This window comes from Thalia democratica, chromosome 1 (genome assembly GCF_965202585.1).
Source record: "Thalia democratica chromosome 1, ktThaDemo2.hap1.1, whole genome shotgun sequence".
Classification (NCBI taxonomy): Eukaryota; Metazoa; Chordata; class Thaliacea; order Salpida; family Salpidae; genus Thalia; species Thalia democratica.
This window is the reverse complement of record NC_139165.1, coordinates 34,792,029-34,799,017: the sequence shown is the minus strand read 5'-3', so window position 1 is coordinate 34,799,017 and position 6,989 is coordinate 34,792,029.

The following is a 6,989-nucleotide window of genomic DNA, read 5'->3' as shown; positions in this document are numbered from 1 at the left end:
AGTGCAATTCATTTATGACGCAAAATTTATTTTTAACAACTAACATTTTTTAAACATGAAAAATTGATTTATAGTGTGTAAAATTATCCTATAAATGTTTTTAAAGAGAGTTAGGTTGTAAGAAAATTATAGAACATTAAATTGAACTCACTTACAAAGTTTTTAAAATAAGGCATAAATTATTATGGTAGGAATCGAATAGGAACACTTATGGACGAAGACGCATTTGTAAAAAGATACTTTTGCACGGCGTCAATTTTGCACGAAGGGTCACTTTTGCACAAAAAATCTTGGCACGAAGATTTTGCATAAAGATTTTTTTGTACAGGTAAAAAAAAAAATTATTATTAACATTATTATTCTGTTTTTACAACTTTTTTAAACAAATTTTTTTTCCCTTCTTTTTCCCCGATAATAAAAATTGTTTACATAATTTTTTTAATTTTTTACTATCACTGTTAGCCCTAACCCATACCGTGGGTCTGTTTTTTTTTAAGTTTTATTAGTTTTATTTATTTATTTTTGTTTTACTACTTTTAAACTATTATTTTATTATTATTTGTCTTGTCTATGACTGTTACCCCTAACCCTTACCCTTTGTCGGTAATTTATTTCTTATTTTTTACTTATTTATCTTTTTTGTTTGTATTATGTTTCTAAATCTAAATTTTTAATTTTACTTTTTATTTATTGTACTCTCGTGCAAAAAAGTCTTCGTGCTAAAGTGAAGCTCGTGCAAAAGTGACCCGTTCCCATTTCTGGGGTAGCTGTCAAAATTCTCGAGCGTACAAAATAGCACGAGGGGAGAAAATTTAACAAGTGCATAAAATTGCACAAAGACACTTTTGTACGAGGGGAATTTTATGCACGAAGGTAAAATGTACGGAGACATTTTTGCACGAGTTAAGTTTCTTTTTATTTCTTTTTAATTTTTATTTTTAGTATCACTGCTACCCCTAACCTTTACCCTCGGTTAGTTTTTATTATTATTAAATAATCTTTTAGTTTCTTTTTTTCTCGTTTTTTTTTTTGTTACCTCGTGCAAAAGTGACTCTTTATGCAAAAGAATATTCGTGCGAAATAGTCTTTGTGCAAAAATTTCCCTTTGTGCAAAAAAGTATTCCTGCATACTTGACCTGTTTCCAGATTATTAATACTTAAGTATATTAGTCAATATAAATTTTATTAAAATAAGATATATAATTTAAATATGTATTTTACGTGTAGCTAAAAGTCATTCAAAACAAAAAAAAAAAATAAAAGTAAAACTTTTTTTTTAATCTGACTAAAACTAAACCAAAAAGATTGTTTAGATGTCAAAAAAAAAAACGTATTCTGCGGTCCGCGAAGAGTTGACGCTTGAAGTTTGGCCCATGAGCACCAACTGCCTGCCGACACCTGCTCTAATTATACTTATGAGTATGGGAACAGGTTCAAATTGCACGAAGAATAAATAGCACGAGGGGACTAAATTGCACGAAGAAAATTTTGTACCAATAGTCAATTTTGCACGGAGGGTAAATTTTGCACAAAAGTTAAAGAAAAAGTAAATAAAAAACAAAAAACTAAAACATAATTTAATAAAAAACTAAACGAAAAAAAAAAGTTACTGACCGAGGGTAGTGGTTAGGGGTAAAGTGATAGTGAAAATAAAATAATTAAGACACTAATAAAAATTCTTAAAAAAAAAAAAAATGATTAATTAAAAAACGCTACCGATCGAGGGTAAGGGTTAGGGTTGACAATGGTAGTATAAAAACAATATTAGTATTTAATAAAAAAAATTTTACCGACCGAGCGTAAGGGTTAGGGGTTACAGTGATAGTAAAAAAAAACAAAATTACGAAAAAAATAAAAATTAAAATTACAAAAAAGTTGTAAAAAAAAAAAAAATAAAGGTTCAACCCATGCAAAAATTTCTCCTTGTGCAAAAGTGTCTTCGAGCAGTTTTGTGCTCTCGTGCAATTGTGTACGCTTGTGCAAATTTGACACTTAACCTACTAAAGTATTTATCTTCTTATGAGGAATTTCTAGTTTAACCACTGACCGATGGCTCGGTCGTAGTTAGGTTAGGTTGTTGTTTGTTTTGGCTTTTTGCCTTTGTTCGAGACCGCGTCATGCGTTTTATGTCGTCCATCGATAAGTATTTGGACGACATAAACTGTTAATTAATTTATATATATGCTGTTATAAAACGTTCAAATGGAACGCTAGTTAATTTTAATGTATTGCTCTTACTACTAAGCTAATGTTAAGAAAACACTTTTAAGTGAATAGTGATTTATATACAATAAAAAACAAAAGACTATAATGTGATAAGGTGAGTAACGTGATGCAGTTCTACCACTACTGACTCGATGTTTTCTTAAGCTTAGTGACTGTTTGCTGGCTAAGACTAACACAACTTGAACGATTCTTTTATTCTTTGAAGTACTTCTATTACTATTGCCCGTTCCATCAAAAACAACCCGCACACACCACAACATCTTTTTAAGATACTTTGAAAAACTTTTTTATTTATTTTCTTTTTTCTCTACTTATTTACGTCACGGGCAAAAGCCTGTCTGTAATTATGTAATTTTCCACTTAAACTTATGATAACTCCTTTAATTTAACTTTCCAGTTAAACTTATCTTTGACTCCTTCATTGTACTTCTAGAAACAAGTAGTAAAGTAATACTTATTATACTACCCTTTCTTAAATACTTAATTGTTTTGTTTTATTTTTAAGTACTAATAATTTTGAATGTTATTCCTCGTTCTAGATTTTGAAACAAGTAATAGCTACTGCTTGTTATATTAGAAATGTCAATAAATAGTTTATATTTGAATTTTATGATCTTTTAGTGAATTATAAATGTCAAGTTTAAAAATTCTAACATCAATACTTAACTATACTAATTATAAATAATAATTTAACATTTAAATTAACATCGTTCTAAATATTTACACCAAAATTTAAAATTCTACAATTTGTGACATACCTGATCAACAATTTTTTTATTCGTCGGATCCGAAACCGGGTCTTTTTCCATATTCAGATCCGTCTGGATCGAATAAGTTATTTTAAATTTAAATCCGCCCGGATTTGCATCAGGGTCTAAAAAGACAATTTCTTATTGGATCCGGAAAATTAACCTAAAAATTTTTAAACGTCGTCAAGTAAAAACTTAAGTTTTATTAAAATGAATGGGTTCTATAATCACCATTTTTTTTTGTTTAAAAGTCAATAAAACGTTTTAAATTTTAGGCTTTTATCAAGGTTTATAAATAAAAAATATTTACTTAGTTACTAACTGTGATATTTTTTTTTTAAACTCACTTTAATTTAAAAAGCTGTTGAGACAAAAATAAAACTAATTTAAAAAGAGTATTTATACTTAAGTTAAAAGAATAAAAATCAAAGTAAGCATCAAAAAAAGCCATCACAGCATGTCTTGGACTTTAATGTGCCGTAAGGAAAGCTCAAGTTAAAATAAAACTTTAACAATGGAAATTTATACCATCAGACCTCAAGCTTTCGGTAGACTGAAACTTGTACGCATACGTCGAAAATAGTTTGTAGTCGAAAACTATGATAGGTGTTTAAAAGTTTCGAAATTTTTAGCAATTTTCTGAAATTGCTTAGTTTCACAAAGAAAACACTTTAAAATTTAGATTTAAAAAACACTTAAAACCAGTTTTGTGTAAAAATTAAAATTACTAAAAACATTTATTTTTAGGTTCTTAACTTCAATACTCTAACCTAAGAAGTAAATAAAGTATTGTTTTATTTAAAACAGTATTCGATTTATTTGGTTTACATTATTGTTTGTACAGGAGAACAAAGTTGAAGTTTGACAAGCAAGAATTCGATAGGAAAGGTTATACTCCTTTAGAACTAATCCTTACAAACAACTTTAATAATTTGTTGTCAAATAATGTATTAATTATTGTATTGCCTTCATTCATGGTTAGTATCTTTTTTTACCAATAAATCTATCAATGTAATTTATACAGACATTCAGAAAGCGTTTGACTCTGTCTCTCATTTTAAGTTAATTAAAATTTATCTCAATACAAAATTAATATAAATTTAGTTGAATGGTTCAAAGAATTTCTTCAGGAAAGAACACAAAGAGTAGTTATCGGTAACACGTTCTCAGAATCCTTACCAATTTTTAGTGGAGTTCAGCAAGGAGGGGTTATAGGTCCACTGTTATTTATAATTTTTATAAATGATATAGCCTTAGAAGTTGATTTTAATAGCAACATTAAGCTTTTTGCAGACGACACAAAATTATTTAGCCAATCTAATTTAGTTTTACAAAAATGTTTTGATTAAATCTATCATTGGTTAAATAAAAGGAGATTAAATCTAAATCCCAGCAAATGTCACGTTTTGAATATTCGCAAAAGTACACCTATTCCAACGTTTGATTTTAGAATAAACAATGCAATCTTACCTAAAACTGAAGTATTTAAAGACCTTAAAATTTCTACTTCAGGTAATTTAAAATGGAACCATCACATTAACTATATTTACCGTACTGCATCAATTTTATCTTTTCAAATACTAAAAAGTTTTATATCTACGGATTTGGTAATTCTTAAAAAGCTGTACCTAGTTTACATCCGTCCTAAGATTGAATACAACACACCTTAATGCTCTCCATATTCTATAAAAGACATTAACCAACTAGAATCTATTCAAAGAAAAATTTACGAGATTAACCTTTAATCGGTGCAACATTTTATATACGTCTTACATAGACAGACTAACAAAGCTTAATATAAACACTTTAGAGTACAGAAGACTTGAATTTGATCTGATTACTTTTTTTAAACTGATTAACAATGAAACTACTATTGATTTTCAAACTTTCTTTAAACCTTATAAAAATAATTACTCACTCAGAGGTAATAATAGAAAATCTACATGCAAATATAACTTCAACTATGTTGGTTGGCACAAATCTTTTTTCTATCGTTCGGTAAAAATGTGGCACAAACTTCCAAATGAACTAGTATCGTGCAAAAATCTTAAACACTTTCGATTAAACTTAAAAAGATTTGATTTAAATAAAATATTTACCAGTAAAATTTATAAGTAATTAGTTTTGTTCATCTCTTTAGCCATTGATTTGGTGTGTGGTATGTAGTTTATTGGTAGTTTAATCTGTAAGCTACACCTTCCCCATATAGATCTTAGGTACTTTTCAATTTTGATTTTTTGTAAGGTGCATTGTTAATGTGCTTTTGGCTTTAGATTTTGAAATTATTGGATACTCAGTTCATTCCTAAGCTAGATTTTTGAATTGTTGCTGCAACATTTTTGAAATGATTTTTGACTGAATTTGCCGTTGTGAAACTTTGAAAATATACGAATTGCAAATAGTAGCTCAGATCAATGTTCTGCAAGATGAAGACAGGTTCTGAAGAATTTTGACAGGAGATGCTTGTTACAGGGATTTGTTGCTTTGGAATATATAATTGGAGATTGGTGACTTTGGAATCGTTGAATATTTTGGTTGTAAAAGTTTTAATTTATTCTGTTTGTGCCTTGTATAAGTTTTATGTTTATGTTTATTTAATCACTGTAATTTTTTTTTATGTTAGTGTCTTTCAGTTTAAGTGGCTTAGGTTTTAATGCCTAGGTCCTTCGTTGGACATTAAACTTAATAATAATAATAATAATAATAATAATAATAATATAATAATAATAATAATAATAATAATAATAATAATAATAATAATAATAATAATAATAATAATAATAATAATAATAATAATAATAATAATAATAATAATAATAATAATAATAATAATAATAACAATAATTGAATAGTACATATAAAATTTGAAGAAGTTATAAACTTAAATTTACATTGAGTTAACACACTAAGGTTAGTTTGAATTTCATAGATGTTTTTTAAAAATCCCAGGCTGGCTAAAATTTTTCTGGGTTTTTTGTTGTTGTAAATCTCAGGCTAGCTAGGTATGCTTTTTATTAAACTACTTGTTACTTTGATTTATTGTCATTAAAAATTGAAACAATTATTCTCTTGATTATTTTATTTACTAGCTATTTTGATCTGTTGTTTTAACATAAAAAAAAAAGATAATTATTCATTTTTGAATTATTAACTCTAAATTTTTTTTTCATAAATCAGCATGACTGACTAGTTTTTTTTCACAGGATAGATTTTCTTAACACTCAACAAAGATATTTGCTCTAAAAAGTAGCAACCCCTTAATAACTAGTTGTTGGTTGTATTATGATTCAGGTAGTCTAGTTTTGGTACTTGTGTAAAATCTTTGAATACATTTATGAGTGAATTTTATTTTGGAAATATGAATACTTATTTAGTCCATGATTTATTTTTATCAAAATATTACTTTAATTATACTGCTACTTTTGAGCTTTGGCTGTCTCTTTTCTTTATTAAACTCAAAATGACCAAGGCTAGTTTTTTGTAACTCATGCAGAGTCCCACACTTAATACAACTCAGGACAGTATAAATATTTTAAAATTCTCAGTATATTTTTTTGAATCTTATTCCAATGTTTTTAATTTCATTAAATGAAATTTCTTTGTTGTAGTTTTATCTATCTGTTTTTTTTACTCCAATTTTTATGAATAACCTGAATTGTTTTTAAAACTTTATTTATATTGAATATTTATATATAATGTTTTATAAGTTTATCAAAATTTAAGGGTCAGGAAAGTTTTTTAACTCAAAGAGTAACAACACTGCTAATGCTTGTTCTTAATTTATTAGTATGAGAGTTATAGTATGTGTTTTTAAGATGTATATCTTACTTTATGCTTAAAAAACATTTTTAAAATAAACTTAAAAAATTTGTTTAGTATTTAATAAATTATAACTTTGTATTAACAACTAAAATTTACTAATTGTGAAATGTTCAGCTAGTTTTATTTGTTTTACTTGTGCTTATTGGAAAAGAGTTTTAAATTTTTAAACGATTCAAAATATTGTACAGTTCT